Source organism: Coenobita brevimanus, chromosome 57, assembly GCF_032717465.1.
Source record: "Coenobita brevimanus isolate Jiangsu-jjx chromosome 57, ASM3271746v2, whole genome shotgun sequence".
Lineage (NCBI taxonomy): Eukaryota > Metazoa > Arthropoda > Malacostraca > Decapoda > Coenobitidae > Coenobita > Coenobita brevimanus.
The window spans coordinates 21,239,515-21,264,007 of NC_137010.1; the positions used below are offsets into that span (position 1 = coordinate 21,239,515).

General features: G+C 38.2%; 1 pseudogene; it reads left to right on the forward strand.

The window, feature by feature from the left end:
* The first annotated feature begins 13,105 nt into the window (after nucleotides 1–13,105).
* On the forward strand, nucleotides 13,106–13,224 carry LOC145402448 (5S ribosomal RNA; annotated as a pseudogene).
* Nucleotides 13,225–24,493: the final 11,269 nt, after the last annotated feature.

The following is a 24,493-nucleotide window of genomic DNA, read 5'->3' on the forward strand; positions in this document are numbered from 1 at the left end:
GAGTCTGCAAGTGAAGCTCTCCCATGCAGTATGAGCCTGAGTGATAGTTTGGGGAAGAATCCTGATATCATGAATGATCTCCAGACTAAGCTTTCTCATCTACCTCCCAAGGAAAGGCAGGAGTTTTCGGCATTACTGCAGGAGTACCCGCAAGTGTTCCGTGCTACTCCAGGAAGAACCACTGTGTTGATGCATGATGTCGATGTTGGAGACGCAAAGCCAATTAAATTGCCTCCTTACCGTGTGAACCCAGTGAAAGTTCCTCTCATCCAGAAGGAGCTTGGCTACCTGTTGGACCACAAGATGATTGAGCCCTGTCAGAGCGAGTGGAGTTCTCCTGTCACTCTGGTCCCTAAGCCAGGTGGGTCACAGCGGCTTTGCATCGACTACAGACGTGTTAATCAGATAACCAAAACAGACACTTACCCTCTCCCTCGTGTGGCAGATTGCATAGACAAGATCGGAAAGGCTAGGTACATAAGTAAGTTTGATTTGTTAAAGGGATACTGGCAAGTACCTATGACTGAACGTGCTAGGGAGATCTCATTTTTTGTAACATTAGGAAAGACCTTTGCATGGTCTGTAATGCCATATACAGATTGTTTTAGAGTAATAAGAAATTTCCTTTGTAAATTTCTTTTTCTTTGTGGGGAGGTGTTACATAGCCTATGATTTCATCATCCTTTGTGTAATTTTAACGCACAGTTGCTGCATGTTTGATCACGAGCGTGTTCTGCCTCAGTTCCCCCCTTCTACCGTATAGTAGAGTAAGTCGTTCTCTCTGTTATCCAGAGCGGGATTTTCAGCTCTTTGTCCCCATGGCTTCATTTGCGCGTCCTTCTTACAAGTTGTATCATGCTCTGCTGGCCCCTATATAATGAGCTCAGTCTCTACATCATTGCCACTTAGATCTGCTCCTCATTTTGTTCACATCTCTGTCCTCCCCTGTACAGATATTATTATTGTGAGTGCTCAAGAAATCTCCAAACATCTAGCAGCTGTGTGTAATTAGAGTATAACCGTTGTTGCATTTTGTTCTTGTACTGTATAGCATGGGTTTAATTTGTGGGCCTGGTGAAGTTTGTAATTTATGTAGGGTTCTTTGTCAGTCATTTTTGATAATAGTTTGTATCTGTAATAATTTATCTGGCATTCACTGAGTATTATCTGGTATCTCATTTTATCAGGGCTGACTTAGATAAATTTACTCTTGCTAATTTCGTGTTAATAGAGGCTATTGCAGTTAACCATATATTTAACCTGTTTATTTGCCATTACATTATCCTTATGAGTCCTGAATGTTTTGTTGTTAGTTTAAGCATTAAACTTTAACTTGTAATTTTACCTAACTCTTTTGTTTTGAACCTGGAACTTTACGGGACAGTAGTGACTCTTCGTATTCTCACTTAAAGTGCACATTATCTTTCTCTGTTCCGTAACAATATATATATATATATATATATATATATATATATATATATATATATATTTGTGTGTGTGTGTGTGTGTGTGTGTGTGTGTGTGTGTGTGTGTGTGTGTGTGTGTGAAAGAGCATAGTGGAGGAACAGACTAGGATGATAATGGTGATGGGGAGTATTTACTATGAAGATGGGCAGTAATGGTTTGCATCAAAGTCTTACGCAACAATAACTTTTAATATAGGAAGCACTCACAGTTCCTATATAAATGACATCTCAAAGAAAAAAGAAAGAAAAACCTACAACTAAATGAGAAACTTAAACATTTATCAAACCACTTCCACTTTTGTTGTTGTTCTTCTTCAGGTCAGATATTCTTACAACGTTGGCAAATGACGGCTCAGATAAGAAAAAATATGAAACGAAAAACTATGGGCGGCATAAACGAGAAGAAACTATGGCATTACATTCTCAAGTTACTTCCATATATTCTGATGCGTTCTCATTATCTTGTGGTAGGTGGAGGCGCTCACCATATACTGTACTCACTCGATGTAGTGCTGCTTTCGGATGTCTGCCCTTTCCTCTCCTCCATCCTTTCCTTCCTTCGTCTTCTGTCTTTCTTTACTTCATTCTTTCCTCATGCTTCCGCCCACGGGTGACTTTACACTCCCTCTTTTGCCTTTCTTTACTTCATTCTTTCCTTTTCCTTCCGCCTATGGGTGACTCTACACTGAGTGGCAAGCCGAATGGTTTCCTGTACACCAGGAAACTATTTACTACGCTGGGTGGTAACCATATAACCAAATTATGGCGCCTGGTAGTTTAGTGGGTAGTCGTGGCGCTCCAATCGGATTGAGCCGGTGAAGGTTTATATCTAAGCGGTGGTTGGGGTTTATTGCTCACGTAATACCACTGAGGGATGAGTAAGGTTGGACACTTATGTTAAATGTCAGGACCAACTTGCCTAGCCCCGGGCACCTACGCTCCTCATGGGGCAACGTAGTAGTAGTGGATGATGGATGGATGGTTGTTTTCATTATCTACTTATCTTGGAGGTCACACATTGGTATAGTGTCAGCTACACCTGCGGCAAACTGGTTCATCGGTGTCATGAGCCACACATCAACACGGGTGTAGGAGTGGCTGTTGACAGTGCCGAGGTTTGGGACACAATGGCTGGGTTGGAGTGAATGTTGTGGTGATTATGATGATGACTGTCCAATTATAAATTATCTTTATAACAACAACAACAACGCAATTTTAATAATAATAATAATAATAACAATAGTAACTAGAAAGCACTCAAAGAGCGCATACCTCCACCAGTCATTGCCATTAAAAAGGATCCAGACCTGGTTCCTTGGATACAGGATCCGGATCTGTATCCGGATCCACCCCAAAATTTAATCAATTCTTTCTTGGTCCATGGCCCACCTTTTCACAGAATTTCATTGAAATTTATTGACAACTTCTGGAGATTTTGTGCGGGATACTCCGGATCCGGATCCGCCACCAAATTTAATAATTTTTTCCTTGGCCCATGGCCCACCTTTCCACAAAAGTTCGTCGAAATCCAATCATAACTTCTTGACAGACAGACAAACAAAGAAATGCGGGCAAAAGCATAATCTTCTTGGCTATGATAATAACTATAATAATAATAATAATAATAATAATAATCCATCCATCCATCCATCATCCAATCCTACGTTGCCCCATGAGGAGCGTAGGAGCCCGGGGCTAGGCAGTTGGTCCTGACATTTAAGATGAGTGACCAGCCTCACTCATCCCTGAGTGGTAATATGTGAGCAATAAACCCCAACCATCCCTTTGATATAAACCTTCACCGGCTCAATCCGATTGGAGCACAATAATTACCCACTAAACCACCAGGCGCGAATATTTGGTTATATGGTTACCACCCAGCGTAGTAAATAGTTTCCTGGTGTACAGGAAACCATTTGGCTTGTCATTCAGTGTAGAGTCACCCATGGGCAGAAGGAAAAGGAAAGAATGAAGGAATGAAAGACAGAAGAGGGAGTGTAAAGTCACCCGTAGGCAGAAGGACGAGGAAAGAATGAAGGAAAGAAAGACAGAAGACGGAAGGAAAGAAGGATGGAGGAAAGGACAGGGCAGACACCCGAGAGCAGCACTACATTGAGTGTGTGGATGGTGAGCGCCCCCACCTATCATCGCGCCCCCACCTACCACATAAAAAAAAAAATATATATTATTATTATTATTATTATATGACACACACACACACGAAGATAGCCTATTGAAGTGCTAAATCACTAAGAAAGAGGTGCTAGGAAATCTTCGCAGGTCCTTACAACAGAGTACAAGCCATTCCCAACACCATGCCCGGTGACACTGCAATAAACCAGCTCTCTATTCATTCACTATGCAAGTCTTCCAAAATCACAGGATAATATGCGACATCTAATTAGGTCGCTCTGGCAACGTTTGTAAGTATAATGATTTCACCGACCACCATAATATACACGAGGTGCAAGCCTTTGCATGTGTATCTTTAATGTACCTGTACATCAGGTGCTGGATAGGAACACCGTCACGTGGTGGCAGCGATACCACCAAGTGTAGCTGCCTGGCTATACAAACGTCCCTCAGTCTCCTCTGTTCTCTGAAAAGAAGAATGGTACAGAGCTACACCCGGTGAACTTCGTCCTCAGTTCACCGGGTGTAGCTTCACATGAGCTTGGGGTTGCAGCTACTATTACAACACATTATTATTAATTATCATTATTACTGCCACTACTAATACTAATACCACCAACCGTACATTACCCTTCCATTTCTGTTCTTCTTTTCAACATGCTCATCTTCCCTACCTCGCCTCTTCACTTACAATTACTATATCCTGCCATCACATCCCTGGCTTTCTACGCCTCCTCTCACCTTCACACTCACTCCCAAACGACTATTCCTTTTCACCACCCCACCTACAGTATATGTATCCTCTCCTCTGTGGCACACATGACCATAAACTCTAACTTCATTTCCATCCCTTTTCACCAACTCTGGTACTTCCTTACTGTGTGTGTGTGTGTGTGTGTTTGGAAGCCCGGTGTGTGCGTTAATTACCTTAGTGTGCGTGTGCGTGTGAGCGTTTGGCCGAATACATACAAGTGTGGACGTCAGAGAAAGATATATATATATATATATATATATATATATATATATATATATATATATATATGTGTGTGTTATTTATATTTATAGTTCTCTCTCTCTCTCTCTCTAATCAATACTGTACATACACACAACTTACACAAATGTTTGTATGTATTTATGTATGTATGCATGTATCTGAATATACATCCATCCATACATACATAAACACACAAGTATTTGTATCTCAGCGGGTCAGCACACGCGGATACTGTATGCACAGCTGCACTACTGCATGCGTCTATGTGCAGGTGTGTGTACGTGTAAGAGAAATTCTGTGTATATGTATGTGTGTATGAAAGCATGCGTGTGCCTGTGTGTACTAGACCACCGATATACAAGCAAATGATGTATGTGTGTGTGTGTGTGTGTGTGTGTGTGTGTGTGTGTGTGTGAGATGCCACTCACAAAACAGCTGGTGATATCTTTGCAAATATGTACGTGAGTGCGCACTAAACCTCCCAGAAACAGCCAGCGGTTGTGTGTGTGTGTGTGTGTGCTCTTACCTAATTGTTCTTACCTAATTGTATCTTACAAGAATGAGTCACGCTCGTACTGTCCCGTGTCTTAAACCATATTTATTATACATATCCTTAAATTTGTGAATTGTTTTGGCACACACTATTTCATTCGGTAGTGCATTCCACTGATCAATTGCTCTATTTGGGAAACTAAATTTTCTTACGTCTTTATCACCCCTCTTTTTATGCAGTTTTTTGCAGTGTCCTCTTGCTGATGCATCCCCACACGTTAAGTAATCATTTATGTCTATTTTCTCCTTCCCTGATATGCATTTATATAGCATAATCATGTCATCTCTTTTCCTTCTCTCCTCTAGTGTTGGTAGATTCAGTTTATTTAGTCTTTCTTCGTAGCTTAGATCCCTTAAGCTTGGTACCCATCTTGTAGCGGCCCTTTGAACTTTTTCAATCTTGTCTATGTGTTTTTTTAGATGAGGACTCCAGACTACTGATGCATACTCCAGGGTTGGTCTCATGAATGATGTTATTATCTTTCTTAGCATGTCTTCATCTATGTATGTAAACGCTATTCTCATATTGGCGAGCAGTATATAGCCTACATGTTCCGTACCTTCTCACTGATGTGGTCAGCCAGAGATAGTCTGTTACTGATAATCACACCTAGGTCCTTCTCTCTTTCTGATGTGTGTAGGGTTTTATTTCCTAATGTATAATCCTAATCAGGTCTTTTTCCACTTTCACCAAACTTGATTACATGACACATGTCCACACTGAATTCCATTTGCCATGTATTACTCCATTCATGAAGTTTATTTAATTCTTCTTGTAGCTCTTTACAAAAGTCTGTGTTAATAATTCTCCTTTGTATGTTTGCATCATCTGCAAACATATTCAGATAGCTTTCATTTCCAGTGTTACTGTCTATATCATTTATATACACTAAAAATATGATTGGTGCCAGCATTGAGCCCTGTGGTACTCCACTAGTCACTTCTTTCCTTGATGAGTAATTTCCCCTTAGTACTGTTCTCATTTTTCTTTTCATGAGATAATCTTGCATCCAACAATACAGTTTGCCTCGAATTCCTCCTTGATGGTACAGTTTCCATAAAAGTCTTTGGTGTGGTACTGTGTCAAATGCTTTCTTGAAATCTAAATAGACTGTCCACCCATCCTTCTCTTTCCTGTAATGTGTCTGTTACTCTGTCATAGTAGCTCAACAGATTAGTGACACATGATTTTCCTTTTCTGAAACCAAACTGTCTTTCTGTTATCATACTGTATTCTTCTAGGTGATTTACCCAAGCTTTTCTCATAAGCTTTTCTAATACCTTGCTTACAACACTGGTTAGTGATACTGGTCGGTAGTTAAGTGGATTTTGTCTATTCCCTTTCTTGAATAAGGGAACAATGTTTGCTTTCTTCCAGATATCAGGTAGTTTACCTTGACTCAAGGATTTCTTGAAAATTAAAAATAATGGTTTACTTAACTCCTTTGCACATTCACGTAGCACCCAACATGAAATTTCATAAGGACCATTTGCTTTTCCTTTGTCTAATTTACTTAGCTCCTCCTGTGTTTCTTTTTCTGATGTTTATATATCTGATAGTATGTGTAGGCATGCATGTTCCACATAATCCCTCTCAAAATTTTTTTCCTCTGTAAAAACTGATTGGAAATTCTTGTTTAGTGCTTCACAAATATCCTTCTCTTGTGTACAGGTGATTCCATCGTCCGTAATGGATTGTATTTTATCTTTTACTTTGGTTTTGCTTCTGATGTAGCTGTAAAATAGCTTTGGTTGATCACTACTTTTATTTATTGATATCCTCCTCAAACTGTTTTTGGGCTTCCCTCCTTATTCTTGTATAATCGTTTCTTGCATGTTTGTAAATTATTATATGCCCTCTCACTTGTGTCTTCTGTATCTATTCCACAAGAAATCTCTTTTTTCTTTTGATTTTTTACATTCTGTATTGAACCATTTCTTTCTTTTCTTTTCTGCTTCTTTGTGCTGTGGGATGTACTTCTGGACTCCTATTTCATAAAGTTCACAGAATTTTTCATATGTAGCATTTAAATCTTGTCCTCTAAGCTCCTTTTCCCAAGCAATTTCTAAGAAGTACTTCTTTAGGTCATGATACTTTCCCTTTTTATAGTTTAGGCTCTTTTTGTAACTTTCATTGCTGTTATCTATGTCATATGCAATCCTGAAACTGCAATTTAGTACTGCATGGTCGCTTTTGCTGAATGGAGGGTGATATATTAAATTGTCAACATCGTTTTCTTGCCTAGTAAATATGAGATCTAGCATTGAGGGCACATCGAGTCCTCTTTTTCTGGTGTTTTCCCTTACATGTTGCGTCCTCTGATCTTCCCTGATTTTTTGTTTTTGCTTCCTCCCTCTTCTCTTTCAGTAATTCCAGTTCCTCTTGTGTTAGGCACCTTTTTATCCATACATTTTTGAACTCCTCTTTTTCCATAAGGTTCTTTGCATTTTTTAGTATCTCCTCCACGGTGTTTACACTCTGGAATGTTACCTTTAGGGGTCTTGACTTGCTTTTCTCGTATTTCCCTAACCTTTTGTGTTCCTCTATGTCTTTACTACAGATTTCCTCTGATACTTCTTTCAATATGCTCATTACATTTGCCATCCTTTTTGTCTCTTGAGATCTTGTTTTTTACTTCTTCCTCTTCTATACCAGTGATTACTATGGATTTGTTAATATCTACTGAATCTCTGACTAACTTAGGATTGTTTTGGATTATTCTTTTCACTTCCTTTTTAATGCTTTTTTCTTCCACCCTTGTTTCCAAGTTTTTCTTTACTTTCACCATTTCAGCATAAGTGGTTTCTACATAATTTTTGTAGCTTTGCACAGCTTCATTCACCTGTGTTATCTTCTCCTCAATATCACTGCTTTGATCTATCAGACTGCTTACTTGCTTAATTGTTTCTGTATCATTTTTTAACTCTTCCATAATACTCTCGTGGTTGACTACTGTACTTGCCATTTCACTAATTTTCCTCCTAATTGTACCCACTTCAACTGTTAGCTCATTTATGGTTGTTTCTTGTTGACTTCCTTTCCTAATTTTTCTATTTCTTCCTTTTGCAAGTGCATCTGTTTCTTAATTTCATCAATCTCATTCTGAAAAGCCATCTCCAACCTATGTACTCTCTCAACCAGTTTGTTGTGAGTCTCCATTTCAACCAGTTCTTGGTAGAAATCATCATCCTGCTTTCTACCTTTATCCCTTTTCTTTTCCAAATTTGCTTTACTAAAGTATGTGGTCATTTCGCAGTACTAAAAGAGCATATAGTACTTACATTCCCTGGGGCAGATTGTAGACTAAACAACGATCAGCTGATTGTGCACATTCCTTCGTTGCTTGTTGACTTTTCTGCTTGATCAAGTCTTACTTAAAACTTCTTTATATATATATATATATATATATATATATATATATATATATATATATATATATATATATATATATATATATATATATATATATATATTAGAACACCATTTAGTCTAACCTTGTACAGAGCTTGGCTCATATAAAGATACTTGTGTGTGTGTGTGTGTGTGTAACGGGGGGGAAAATATGCCGTCAAACATACCACACGATACTTAAATAATGTACTGTAAATAAACAATTCAGGAAAACTGAAAAAAAAAAACAATAACATACAGACGTAAAATGTTAAATTACACGAAACTATTTCAAGGAAACAAAATATAAATTATAAAAAAAAAAAAAAAATCCAACAAAACAGAGATGCAAAAAGTACAGCCATGAGAAGAAAACAATAAATATAATAAAGCTGAAGTTAAATTCAACTAACACCATATACAATAAATCAGTAAAATATATAACGGTAGGTAATTTAATCAAAAAGTACGAAAAATACACCAAAAGATGCAAAAATATTAATTGCTGAGACATACAGTATACTGCGGAAAGCCAAATGAATCTACTAAAAAAACAATACGAAATACAAAAATTAAGAGAAAAAAAGAAGAAACAGCCTGGCACCAAAAATAACAAGAATATGAACGCTAAAAAAAAAAAAAGACACCTAGTTATATATATATATATATATATATATATATATATATATATATATATAAAACAGTCGGAAATGTAAATGCAGTAACAGTAAACCCCAGCACATAAAGCCATCTCCGGTAATACCCTCTAAGTGTCAATCCCCCACCCACCTATTTTCTCCCTGGAACCTGTTCCTGCACTGATCAACTGTCCTCCATGGACCTATTTGCCCCTCGGGCCTCTACCCTCATAAACTATTTTCCCCACTGACCTTATTTTCACTAATGGGCAACTTCCATGTGGACCTATTTTTCGACCTATTTCCCCCAGGGTCATACCTTCCCCCTGGACCTATTGTTCACCATGAACCTACTTTCCTTATGGACCTATTTTTATCGTGGATGCATTTTCTCCTCATGGGGAATCACTACACCTGCACATTGACCTATTTGCTCCCATGAACCTATTTTTACCCATTGGACCTACTTTCTTACATAGACCCATTTCCCCAGAGACATATATCCCATGGATCTATTTTCTAAATACCCAACCACCCATCCATTTAACCCACCAAACCATCACTCATCTGTAAATCTGCCTATCCGCCTGGCGACAAAGATGACTTGCAAGCTTACACACACACACACACACACAAATTTGGAAGAAAGCAAACATTGTTCCGTTATTCAAGAAAGGGAATAGACAAAATCCACTCAATTACCGACCAGTATCATTAACCACTGCAGTGTTGTAAGATACTGGAAAAGCTGACAAGAAAAGTTTGGGTAAACGGTCTGGAAGAACACAATATGATAACAGAAAGGCAGTTTGGTCTCTGAAAGGGTAAATCATTTGTTACTAATCTATTAAGGTACTATGACAGAGCTGCAGAAACATTAAAGAAAAGAGAAGGATGGGTGGAGAGTATCTATCTAGATTTCAAGAAAGCATCTGACAGAGAACCACACCAAAGACTTTTATGGAAACTTTACCATCAAGGAGGAATCCGAGGCAAACTGTACTGTTGGATGCGAGAGAGAGAGAGAGAGAGAGAGAGAGAAGGATTTGAGAAAGTTGATAGGAATCCCGTGGTGCAGTTTGCTCCGGTCGTGTTCTGGCTGCATGAGGAGGCTTCTTTATATCTCTTCTTTACATATAACAAGCTAATATTCTCGTGACAAATAGTCTCAGGTATCCAAATTAAAATTACAGAAATGACATAGTTACAGGAATATATATGAAAGCATAATGTGCCACGATTCTGTTCAGCTGCAGATGTGTTACTAAGGCAAGCTTTCCATACTGAAGAAATTTAAGTGGCGTACAGGAAAATACTTTCGTGTAATATGAAATGTAAAACGCAAAGGAAAAGCTACTACACAGACAACGAGAATACGACAAAAGCGTAGAAGCCGAATCAGCAAACAAGGAAAATGTGATCTGAAACTATACTACAAACAATAGAATCAAAACAGCCATAGATCAAGAAAAAAAAAGAGTTAAATTTGGTAAATGACAGGAGATGCTAAGTCTGCCTTTATCTACAAGGGAGAGAAACAGCCAGTTGAACAACCAAACATTAACAAGTTAAAAAAAAGAATAATAATAATATTTCCAGTCAAGCAAAGTAACAAAACATATAAATAAACACCTTCTTTCCTCAGCAGAAAAAAAAGTAAAAAAAAAAAAAGTTAATTCGACAAGTAAAATACCCTCCTTCAAGCCAAAGAAGAAATGGTGGCAACTAGGACCTGAATAAGGAAAGAAAGTAAAAGTAGACCCGTTAAGCAACTCATATACAAGCAGACAAATAATATCCATAGGCAAGAAAGCCACTAAAGAGACAAGTAAACAATAATTCAGGCAAACAAATAGTAACAACTGAAGATTCGTAAAAAAAAAAAAAAAAAATGTCCGCAGCCAAACCTATAAATACAACTACTAGTTAAAAAAATTTATATCATCAAGCAAACCAATAAACAAGTACTACATAAAGTAAACAAATATCCTCAAGCAAAACAATAAGTAAACAATATCTCAGCCAAAACAGTATTAAAAAAAAAAAAAAAAAAAAAAAAGGTATCTTCAGTCAAGTGAAGGAAAAAAAAACTAACAAGTAAAGAGATCTCAAGAAACATAATAACATCCACACTAAATCAAAACAAAAGCAAAACGGTCAGTAGGACAACATAGCAAATTTCGTCTCACAAAACAGTCAGCATTACAGGATGATGAAAGAACTACAAAACTATTTAGATAAAAAAAAATGTGTGGCAAGGTCAGATAAACAAAGAAACAAATTGGAAAAATAGAATATTTCTTGTTGGACATCAGTGTGGAATCTCTCTCTCTGAAATTGTTCTAATTTGTTGAAGAGATAGATAGATAGACATACAGATAGACAGACATATAGTTCGATAGATAGGGGGGAGCTGTATTATAATTATTATTTATTATAATTATTATGGGGGGGAAACATGACTCTTACAGAGGCACATAAAATATCCAGTAGAGAGAGACACAGAGAGAGAGACTATGCATATGGAAACATCTAGCTTCAGGTATTGGCATATTCCACTCCTGTTCTCGCTACTGTTTACATTTCCAGACGCTGTTATGGCTTCAGGCTTCTGTTACTGCATTTTAGTGATAATCATTTTTATTATGATATCAATTTTTTTTTCTTATAGGTGCTGTTATTTTTATTTATTTATTTTTTTTTTTGGGGGGGTTATTACCGTAGCTCCCTCCTGTCACCCAGCAGGGCTACATGATCTAATAAGGTCTAGCTCGGAGGGGGGGGGGACATTTTTCGGGGTTTTATATACTTTTAAAATTTTTGTTTTTTATATTCTTTGGGTTGACATTTTGTCATCTTATATGCTGTAAAAGCAGCTATGCTCTGTGTGTGTGTGCGTGTGTGTGTGTATGTGTTCTCACCTATTGTTCTTACCTAATTGTACAGTATCTTTACATGAATGAGGCAAGCTCCTACTGTCCCATATCTTAAACCATTTTTATCATACATATCCTTAAATTTATGAATTGTTTTGGCACAAACTATTTTATTCGGTAGTTCATTCCACTGATCAATTGCCCTATTTGGGAAACTAAATTTCCTAACGTATTTATCGCCTCTCTTTTTATGCAGTTTTTTGCAGTGTTCTCTTGCTGATGCTTCCTCATAGGTTATATACTCATTATGTCTATTTTCCCCTTCCCTGAATTGCATTTATACAGAATAATCATGTCTCCTCTTTTCCTTCTCTCCTGTAGTGTTGGCAGATTCAGGTTTTCTTGTCTTCCTTCGTAGCTTAGAACCCTTAAACTTGGTACCCATCTTATAGCGGCCCTCTGAACTTTTTCAAAATTATATGTGTTTTTTGAGATGAGGATTCCAGACTACTGATGCACACTCCAGGGTTAGTCTGATGCATGATGTTGTTATCTCTCTCAGCATGTCTTCATTTATGTATGTGAATGCTATTCTCATATTTGCAGGCAGTGTATACATGTTGCTTACAACAAGTATACACTGCCTTCAAATATGAGAATAGCATTCACATACATAAATGAAGGCATGCTGAGAGAGATAATAACATTAAGCAACGTTGGGTCTGGTTAGTACTTGGATGGGTGACCGCCTGGGAACACCAGATGCTGTTGGCATAACGTTCTCCCTACGTGTCAAGTGGGGTTGGTGGAGGATTAGTGCCCCTCCCTGTAAAACAATTAACTCTAAGCCCTTGTCCACCCCGTTTGGGATACATGGCGTCTGGCAATGAATGAATGAAAAATGTATACATGTTCCGTACCTTCTCACTGATGTGATCAGCCGGAGATCTATTATTGATAATCACACATAGGTCCTTCTCTCTTTCTGATGTGTGTAAGGTTTTATTTCCTAACTTATAATCCCAATCAGGTCTTTTTCCACTTTTACCAAACTTGATTATATGCATACCACGTTAAGTACACCGCTTCCCGTCCGATCAGCGACGTTAAGCAACGTTGGGTCTGGTTAGTACTTGGATGGGTGACTGCCTGGGAACACCAGATGCTGTTGGCATAACGTTCTCCCTACGTCTCAAGTGGGGTTGGTGGAGGATTAGTGCCCCTCCCTGTAAAACAATTAACTCTAAGCCCTTGACCACCCCGTTTGGGATACATGGCGTCTGGCAATAAATGAATGAATGATTACATGCCACTTGTCCATATTGAATTCCATTTGCCATTTACTACTCCATTCATGAAGTTTAATTTTTCTTGTATCTCTACAAGAGTCTGTTAGTAATTCTCCTTTGTTTTTTTGCATCATCAGCAAACATTTTCAATGTTACTATCTATGCCATTTATATACACTAAAAACATAATTGGTGCCAGCACTGAGCCCTGTGGAACTCCACTAGTCACTTCTCTCCATGATGAGTAATTTCCCTTTAGTATTGTTCTCATTTCCCATTTTCTTAGAAAATCATGCATCAAATAGTACAGTTTGCCTCGGATTCCTCCATGATGGTAAGGTTTCCATAAAAGTCTTTGGTGCGGTACTCCGTCAAATGCTTTCTTGAAATCTTGATAGATACTGTCCACCCACCCTTCTCTTTTTTGTAATGTTTCTGCAACTCTGTCTTAGTAGCTTTATAGATTAGTAACACATGATTTATCTTTTCTGAAACCAAACTGTCTATCTGTAATCATATTGTGTTCTTCTAGATGGTTTACCCAAACTTTTCTTATCAGCTTTTCCAGTATTTTACTTACAACACTGGTTAGTGATACTGGTCGGTAGTTGAGTGGATTTTGTCTATTCCCTTTCTTGAATAAGGGAACAATGTTTGCTTTCTTCCAAATATCAGGTAGTTTACCTTGACCCAAGGATTCCTTGAATATTCAAGATATTGGTCTACTTAACTCCTTTGCACATTCATGTAGCACCCAGCATGAAATTTCGTCAGGACCATTTGTCTAATTTACTTAACTACTCCTAAATTTCTTTTTCCGATATTTGTATATCTGGTAATATGTGTGGGCATGCATGATCCATATCATCCCTCTCAAAATTATTTTCTTCTGTAAAAATTGATTAGAAATTTTTATTTAGTGTTTCACAAATATCTTTCTCTTGTGTATAGATGATCCCCTCGTCTGTAATGGGTTGTATTTTATCTTTTACTTTGGTTTTGTTTCGGATGTAGCTGTAAAATAACTTTGGTTGATCACTACTTTTATTTATAATGTCTTCCTCAAACTGTTTTTGGGCTTCTCTCCTTATTATTGTATAATAATTTCTTGCCTGTTTATAGTTATTATATGCCCTCTCACTGTTGTGTCTTCTGTATCTATTCTACAGGGCTCTTTTTTTTCTTTTGATTTTTTACATTATTTATTAAACCATTTCTTTATTTTCATTTCTGCTTCTTTGTGCTGTGGGATGTAATTTCGGACTCCTATTTCATGAAGTTCACAGAATTTTCTATACATAACCGTTTAAATCTTGTCTTCTAAGCTCTTCTTCCCAGTCTATTTCTAAGTAGTATTTCTTTAGATCATGAAAGTTGCCCTTTTTATAGTTTAGGCTCTTTTCTTAACTTTGATTACTCTTAACTATGTCATATGCAATCCTGAAGTTGCAATTTAATACTGCATGGTCGCTTTTGCCGAATGGCGGGCGATACATTATACTGTCAATATAATTTTTCTTGCCTAGTAAATATAAGATCTAGTACTGATGGTACATCAAGTCCTCTTTTTCTGGTGTTTTCCTTTACATGTTGTTAGGAAAAACTCCTGCACAAGATCCAGGAGCTTTTGGTCCCAACAGCTTTCCTGGCTTTATCTAGAGTACCGGTATTCCAGTTTATATTTGTGTTGAAATCTCCAGTTAATATAATTCTTTCAGATTCCTCCTCCATTTAATGTAGTAATGCTCTTAAACTCCGAATTGTACTCTCTGCCAGGTCTTCATATTTGCCTCTTTCCCAAGTGTTTGATCTGGGTGGCATGTATATATTTGCCACAATTACTTTCCTTTCAGATGTATTAATCTTTACTGCAATCAGTTCTACTTGTGAGGGTATATCTAGTTCTATTTTTTTGACTTGTAGATCTTTCTTTGTTAATATTATAAGTCTCCCTCCTTTTTTTAAGTTCCTATCTCTTCTCCATATATTGTATTCCTCTAGGTTTAGGGTATCGTTTGATATCCTTGGTGTTAATTATGTTTTATTTAGGCAAATAATATGTGGTTCCTTTTCTTTGATATAATCATTCATCTCTAATAATTTAGATACCATTCCATCTACATTTGAGTACATCAACTTAATCATCATGTTTATATACTTGGCATGACTCGGGTGTACTACCTTCTTCCTTTTTATTCCCTCCTGGTTATGTACCACTTTTGTACCTGCAATCCAATTACTTTGTAAAAAAAAAAAAAAAAAATGTATTCTTCTCTTCCTCTGATCTTCCCTCGTTCTTTATTTTTGCCTCCTCCCTCTTCCCTTTTAGTAATCCCAGTTCCTCTTCAGTTAGGCATCTTTTTATCCATCCGTTTTTTAATTCCTCTTTTCCATAAGTCTGTTTGCATTTTTTTAGTATCTCCTCCACAGCGTTTACGCTCTGGAAGGTTACTTTCAGAGGCCTTGACTTATTTCTCTCATATTTCCCTAGCCTTTTGTGTTCCTCTATGTCAGTACTACAGTTCCTCCGATACTTCCTTCAAAATGTTCATTATATTTGCCATCTCCTTTTTGTCTCTCGAAATCTTGTTTTTTATTTCTACCTCATCTATACCAATGATTACTAGATATTTGTTGATATCTGCTGAATATTTTAGCAATTTTGGATTGTTTGGATTATTTTCTTCCTTTGAAATGCTGTTTTCTTTAACTCATGTTTCCAAGTCTTTCTTTACTTTCACAATTTCAGCATACGTAGTTTCCACGTCATTTTTGTAGCTTTACATCGCTTCATTCATTTGGGTTATCTTCTCAGTATCACTGCTCTGATCTATCAGACTGCTTGCTTGCCTAATTGTCTTTGTATCATTTCTAAACTCTTCCATAATACACTCATGGTTGACAACTGTGCTTGCCATTTCACTAACCTTCCATCTAAGTAAAACCACCTCAATTGATAGCTCATCTATTGTTGTGTCTTTCTTAATTCCTTTACTAATTTTTCATTTTCCTCCTGCATGTGCAATTGCTTCGTAATTTCATCCATTTCACTCTGAAATGCCTTCTCTAATTTGTGTAGGCCTACCCGTTCAGCCACCGTATTATACGTCTCCATTTCAACCAGTTCTTTGTAGATATCATCATCCTGATTTCTACCTTTATCCCTTTTCTTAATTCCTTCCAAATTCGCATTACTAAAGATGGTGGACATTTTGTGGTACTAACAGAAAGAAAACTCTACTTACAAGTATGCATTCCTTGGTACATGCAGCTGACTAAACAGCTGATGAACTTGCTCAGCACATTCCTGCGCTAATGCCCCCACCATCCGCCCCTCTCCCAGTGACGACTCGAGGTGCCTGGAACCACTGTCTGACTCTCTTCTTCTTCATTTCTGCAACATTCGCGGCCTTTCCTCTAACTTTCGCTCTGTTGAGCACCACCTCTCCTCCTCTAAACCTCACCTTCTTTTTCTAACGGAGACTCAGCTGTCTGAGGCAACTGACAGCAAACCCTTTTCTATATCCTCCTACTTTTTCTATACTCATTTCAAAGCCAAAGGTGGCTGTTGTGTATATATACGCAACAACTTATCTTGCTCTCGTGTTCCTGAACTCGATTCTTCTGAATTCTCTACACTCTGGCTTCGGCTTTCCTGTCATTCTCTGACTAAATATATCTGTGCTGTTTACTTATCCCCTAATTCTACTGACTATCAAAAATTCTTCGACTATCTTACTTCTACGATGGAACACTTTCTATCCATTTCTCCTTTCTCTGAAATCTCCATTCTAGGAGATTTCAATGTTCACCACCACCTTTGGCTCTCCTCTCCTTTCACTGATCCACCTGGTGAACAAGCCTACATCTTTTCTATCCTTAATGACCTAGGGCAGCTTGTACAGCACCCTACCCATATCCCTGACCGCCTTGGAGAGAGCTCCAACATACTTGACCTCTTCCTCACAACTAAACCTTCTGCTTACTCTGTTAATCTTTTCTCTCCATTGGGCTCCTCCGATCACAACCTTATTACCTTAACCTGTCCTATCACTCCAGTACGGCCTGTGGACCCTCCAGGGAAACGTCGTCTGTGGCATTTTGGAGCCGCGGACTAGGAGGCCCTCAGGCAGTACTTCTTTGATTTTCCCTGGAATGATTATTGCTTCCATGGCCGGGAGCCATCTGAGTGTGCCTTGCGCATTACGGAGGTTATTCTCTCGGGCATGGAAGTATACATTCCTTTCTCATATCCTTTGACTAATGCAAGAAAGCCTTGGTTTAATCACGCTTGTTCTAATGCTGTCCGCAACAAGGAGAGGGCCTACAAAAGGTACCGGAGCCAACCCACCTGAATCACATCATCTTTACGTTTCTGCCCGGAATCGTGCTAAGTCTGTTCTTCGCTCTACTAAAAATAATTTCATCCATACTAAATGCTCTTAACTCTCCAACTCGAATTCTTCCCGCTCCTTCTGGCACCTTGCCAAAAATCTTTCTAACAACTTTACCTCATCATCCTTCCCTCCTCTTTTCTACTCTGATGGTTCTGTAGCTATTTCTTCTACTGATAAAGCAGATCTCTTCGCTCAGACTTTCTCCTCCAATTCCACCTTAGACGATTTCGTTGCTGTTCCTCTATCACTTCCCCCCTCTGACTTCCTCATGGCTGACATTAAAATTTATTCAGTTGATGTATTTTCTGCCATCACTGGCCTCAGTACTAACAAGGCATATGGGCCTGATGGGGTCCCTCCTGTTGTTCTCAAGAACTGTGCTTCTGTGCTTACACCCTGCCTAGGCAAACTCTTTCGCCTTTGTCTGTCAACTTGTACCTTTCCTTCTTGCTGGAAGTTTGCTCTCATTCAGCCAGTCCCAAAGAAGGGTAACCACTCCCAACCCTCCAACTATCGTCCAATTGCTTTAACGTCCTGTATTTCAAAAGTTTTCGAGTCAATTCTCAATAGAAAAATTTTAAGGCATCTTTCCTATCACAACCTTCTTTCAGATCGTCAGTACGGGTTCCGTCAGGGACGCTCCACTGGCGATCTTCTCACCAATCTTTCAGACTCCTGGTCATCCTCCTTTCGGGACTTTGGCGAAAGATTTGCCATTGCACTTGACATCTCAAAGGCTTTCGATCGAGTCTGGCATAAATCTTTAATTTCCAAACTGCCCTCCTACGGTTTCTATCCTTCTATCTGTCCCTTCATCGCTAGCTTCCTTTCTGGTCGTTCTATAGCCGCTGTTGTAGACGGCCATCGTTCTTCTCCTAGATCTATCAACAGTGGTGTTCCTCAGGGCTCTGTCCTATCACCAACTCTCTTCCTTTTATTCATCAATGATCTTCTAAGCTGTACATCTAACCCTATCCACTCATACGCTGATGACTCCACCCTTCACCTTTCTATTAGGTTCCCGCAATGCCCATCTCAACAGTTACTTCAGCAAACAAGGGATGAGGCTATGGCACACCTAATGTCTGACTTGGCTCGTATCTCTGACTGGGGTAAAAATAATATGGTTGTTTTTAATGCATCTAAGACTCAGTTCTTACACCTATCAACCCGACAAAATCTTCCACAGGTATACCCACTAATGTTTAATAATATTCAGCTTAATCCTGCATCATCCTTGAACATGCTTTGGATTTCATTTACTCGGGACTTATCTTGGAAAGATCATATTACATCTCTTATAAAATCTGCTTCCAAGAGATTGGGTGTGCTAAGCCGACTCCGCTCTTTCTTTACCCCTGCACAATTGTTGACTCTATACAGGGGTTTTATCCGCCCCTGTGTGGAGTACAACTCTCATATGTGGGGAGGCTCCCCACATACAGCTCTTCTCAATAGGGTGGAGTCAAAGGCTTTTCGTCTCATTAACTCTCCTCCTCTTACTGACTCCCTTCAACCTCTGTCTCTTCACCGCACTGTTGCATCTTTATCTCTTTTCTATCGCTATTTTAATGGTCACTGCTCCTCTGAACTGTCTGCTTGCATTCCTCCACCTCTACGACGGGCGCGTAGCACCCGTCTGGCAGCAAACTCTCATCCCTTTTCTGTCCAACTCTCTAATGCAAGAGTTAACCGTTACTCCCAGTCTTTCATTTATGCAACAGGTCAGCTCTGGAACTGTCTCCCTCTGTCTCTATTTCCTGCTGCCTATGATCTCCAGTCTTTCAAACGCAGTGTGTCCAGGAATCTCACAATGATCGGATCTTGAATTTGGCTCTCTATTGTATTTTGTTTTTCTCTTGGAGGGAACTGTTACTGCGGGCTCATGACCTTTGGTTCCTTCTTCCTCGCATTAAAAAAAAAAAAAAAATTGCTGTATTCTGTTATTTGAACAACACTTTTACTTAAACTTCCTCTTTTATATTAGAACAACATTTAGTTTAACCTAGTACAGATCTTGACTCATATACAGTAAACTTAATATTTAGGTATGACCAGTTTTGGCCAACGCTGGCCAAGCACGGAGCAATGTGTTGTACGTCTTGCCTCTGGCGCCTCAACTGTGTGTGTGTGTTCTTACCTAATTGTATCTTTACAGGAATGAGTCAAGCTCGTACTGTCCCGTGTCTTAAACCATATTTATCGTACATATCCTTAAATTTGTGAATTGTTTTGGCACACACTATTTCATTCGGTAGTGCATTCCATTGGTCAATTGCTCTGTTTGGGAAACTGAATTTCCTTACGTCTTTATCACCTCTCTTCTTATGCAGTTTTTTGCAGTGTCCTCTTGCTGATGCTTCTCCATGTGTTAAGTAATCATTTATGTCTATTTTCTCCTTCCCTGATATGCACTAATATAGCATAATCATGTCACCTCTTTTCCTTCGCTCCTGTAGTGTTGGTAGATTCAGTTTATTTATTCTTTCTTCGTAGCTTAGGTCCCTCAAGCTTGGTATCCATCTTGTAGCGGCCCTTTGAACTTTTTCAATCTTGTCTATATGCTTTCTGAGATGAGGACTCCAGACTATTGATGCATATTCCAGGGTTGGTCTAATGAATGATGTTATTATCCTTCTTAGCATGTCTTCATTTATGTATGTGAATGCTATTCTCATATTTGCAAGCAGTGTATACATGTTCCGTACCTTCTCGCTGATGTGGTCAGCCGGAGATAGTCTGTTATTGATAATCACACCTAGGTCTTTCTCTCTTTCTGATGTGTATAGGGTTTTATTTCCTAACTTATAATCCCAATCAGGTCTTTTTCCACTTTTACCAAACTTGATTACATGACACTTGTCCACATTGAATTCCATTTGCCATGTACTACTCCATTCATGAAGTTTATTTAATTCTTCTTGTAGCTCCCTACAAGAGTCTGTGCTAGTAATTCTCCTTTGTATTTTTGCATCATCTGCAAACATATTCAGATAGCTCTCATTTCCAGTGTTACTGTTTATATCATTTATGTACACTAGAAACATGATTGGTGCCAGCACCGAACCCTGTGGTACTCCACTAGTCACTTCTTTCCATGATGAGTAGTTTCCTCTTAGTACTGTCCTCATTTCTCTTTTTATGAGAAAGTCTTGCATCCAACAAAACAGTTTGCCTCGAATTCCTCCTTGATGGTACAGCTTCCATAAAAGTCTTTGGTGTGGTACTGTGTCAAAAGCTTTCTTGAAATCTAAATAGATACTGTCCACCCATCCTTCCCTTTCCTGTATTGTGTTTGTTACTCTGTCATAGTAGTTCAACAGATTAGTAACACATGATTTTCCTTTTCTGAAGCCAAACTGTCTTTCTGTTATCATACTGTGTTCTTCTAGATGATTTACCCAAGCTTTTCTTATAAGTTTTTCTAATACCTTGCTTACAACACTGGTCAGTGATACTGGTCGGTAGTTGAGAGGATTTTGTCTATTTCCTTTCTTGAATAAGGGGACTATATTTGCTTTTTTCCAAATATCAGGTAGTTTCCCTTGACTCAAGGATTTCTTGAAAATTAAAAATAATAGTTTACTTAACTCCTTTGCACATTCTCGTAACACCCAACATGAAATTTCATCAGGACCACTTGCTTTTCCTCTGTCTAATCTACTTAACTCCTCCTGTATTACTTTTTCTGCTATTTGTATATCTGGTAGTATGTGTGGACATGCGTGTTCCACGTATTCCCTCTCAAAATTTTTTTCTTCTGTAAAAACTAATTGGAAATTCTTATTTAGTGCTGCACAAATATCTTTCTCTTGTGTATAAGTGATTCCCTCGTCCGTGATGGATTGTATTATATCTTTTACTTTGGTTTTGCTTCTGATATAGCTGTAAAACAGCTTTGGTTGATCACTACTTTTATTTATTATATCCTCCTCAAACTGTTTTTGGGCTTCCCTCCTTATTCTTGTATAGTCTTTTCTTGCCTGTTTGTAATTATTACTTTCAGATGTGTCGATCTCAACTGCAATCAGTTCTACTTGTGATGGTATATCTAGGTTTATTTCCTTGACTTTTAGATTTTTCTTAGTTAATATTATAATTCCTCCTCCTTTTTAAAAATTTCTGTCTCTTCTCCATATATTGTATTCCTCTAAGTTTTGTATGTCATTGGATATCCTTGGTGTTAATTTTGTCTCAGTTAGGCATATTATTTGTGGTTCATTTTCTCTGACATAATCATTCATCTCTAGTAATTTAGATACCATTCCATCTACATTTGAGTACATCAACTTTATCATCTTGTTTATATACTTGTCATGACATGGTTCTACTAACTTCCTCCTTTTTCTTCCATCCTGTTTGTGTACCACTTTCGTACCTGCAATCCTATTACTTTGTAAAAAAATTTCTTCTTGTCCTCTTCTGATCTTCCCTCATTTTTTGTTTTTGCTTCCTCCCTTTTCTCTTTCAGTAATTCCAGTTCCTCTTGTGTTAGGCATCTTTTTATCCATACATTTTTGAACTCTTTTTCCAGAAGATTCTTTGCATTTTTTAGTATCTCTTCCACAGTGTTTACACTCTGGAAAGTCACCTTTAGAGGTCTTGTCTTGTTTTTCTCGTATTTCCCTAACCTTTTGTGTTCCTCTATGTCTTTACTACAGATTTCCTCTGATACTTCTTTCAGTAAGCTCATTACATTTGCCATCTCCTTTTTGTCTCTAGTGATTTTGTTTTTAATTTCTTCCTCTTCTACTGTATACCAGTGATTACTATTGATTTATTTATTTCTACTGAATCTCTGACTAACTTTGGATTGTTTTGGATTATTCTTTTCACTTCCTTTTTAATGTTTTTTTCCTCCACCCTTGTTTCTAAGTCTTTCTTTACTTTCACCATTTCAGCATACGTGGTTTCTACATCATTTTTGTAGCTTTGCACAGCTTCATTCACCTGTGTTATCTTCTCCTCAATATCACTGCTCTGGTCCATAAGACTGCTTGCTTGTCTAATTGTCTCTGTGTCATTTTTTAACTCTTCCATAACACTCTCGTGATTAACTACTGTACTTCCCATTTCACTCACTTTCTTCCTAAGCGTATTCAATTCCACTGTCAGTTCACTGATGGTTGTGTCTTTCTTATTGGCCTCCCTTCCCAGTTTTTCTATCTCTTCCTTTTGCAAGTGCATTTGCTTCTTTATTTCATCAATTTCATTTTTGAAAGCCATTTCTAGTTTGTGTACACGTTCAACCAGTCTATTGTGAGTCTCCACTTCAACTAGTTCTTGGTAGAAATCATCATTTTGCTTTTTACTTTTATCCCTTTTCTTTTCCAAGTTTGTTTTACTGAAGTATGTATCCACTTTGTAATACTAAATGAACAGAGTATGTACTTACAGTGTGCACGCTTTCCCCGTGTTGCTGTAGTATAAACAAACCCAGCTGACTCAACGCATCGTGGTTCTTTGTTGTTTGAAACAGTCTTATATAAACTTATTATTTCTTTTCCTTTTAATAATGAAAAATCATTTAGTCTAACCTGGTACAGAGCTTGACTCATTCAAAGATACTTATTTAGGTAATGCCTCTGGCCGTGTTGAGCTGGTATGGAGCGCCGGTACAGACGTCCACCTCCGACGGTGTGTGTTCTTACCTAATTGTTCTTACCTAATTGTATCTTTACAGGAATGAGTCAAGCTCGTATTGTCCCGTGTCTTAGACCATATTTATCGTACATATCCTTAAATTTGTGAATTGTTTTGGCACACACTATTTCATTCGGTAGTGCATTCCATTGATCAATTGCTCTGTTTGGGAAACTGAATTTCCTTACGTCTTTATCACCTCTCTTCTTATGCAGTTTTTTGCAGTGTCCTCTTGCTGATGCTTCTCCATATGTTAAGTAATCATTTATGTCTATTTTCTCCTTTCCTGATATGCACTTATAAAGCATTATCATGTCACCTCTTTTCCTTCTCTCCTGTAGTGTTGGTAGATTCAGTTTATTTAGTCTTTCTTCATAGCTTAGGTCCCTTAAGCTTGGTATCCATCTTGTAGCGGCCCTTTGAACTTTTTCAATCTTGTCTATATGCTTTTTGAGATGAGGACTCCAGACTACTGATGTGTGTGTGTGTGTGTGTGTGTGTGTGTGTGTTCAAATAAAAATTTATTGCATTAATATATACATTTTGGTGGTAGGTAGTGGCGACCATCATCCACTCACTTGATGTAGTGCTACTTACTTTTCCTTAGCCTTTATCATTCTTTTTCTGTGCCTGTCCTCCTCTCTTCCTATTTCTCCCATCTTTCCTGTCAGTTCTTATTGCTTTTCTTTCCTTTACAGGTGGCTTTACTTTGAGTGACAAGCCAAATGGCTTCCTGTAACCCAAGAAACCATTTACAACGCTGGGTGGTAACCATATAACCAAATCATACGTGCTCCCTACGTGTCAGCAAGTGGGTTGGTGGAGGGTTAGTGCCCCTCCCCGTAAAGCAAATAACTCAAAGTCAAATGGCCACCCCTTACGGGATTATGGTGGCTGGCAGTAGATAGACAGAATATATACATTTCTACAACATTTAAATAGTACAATATAATATAACGACTGTCGAGCCGAAGCTCCATGACAGGCAGATGTCAGTATAATGTATTAGTAGACTTAGGTAGCCTAAATGCTTTCCCCACGAACCACAGACCATCTCTGTCGGCGACCTGTGTGTGTGTATATATATAGAGAGAGAGAAAAAAAAAAAAACGAG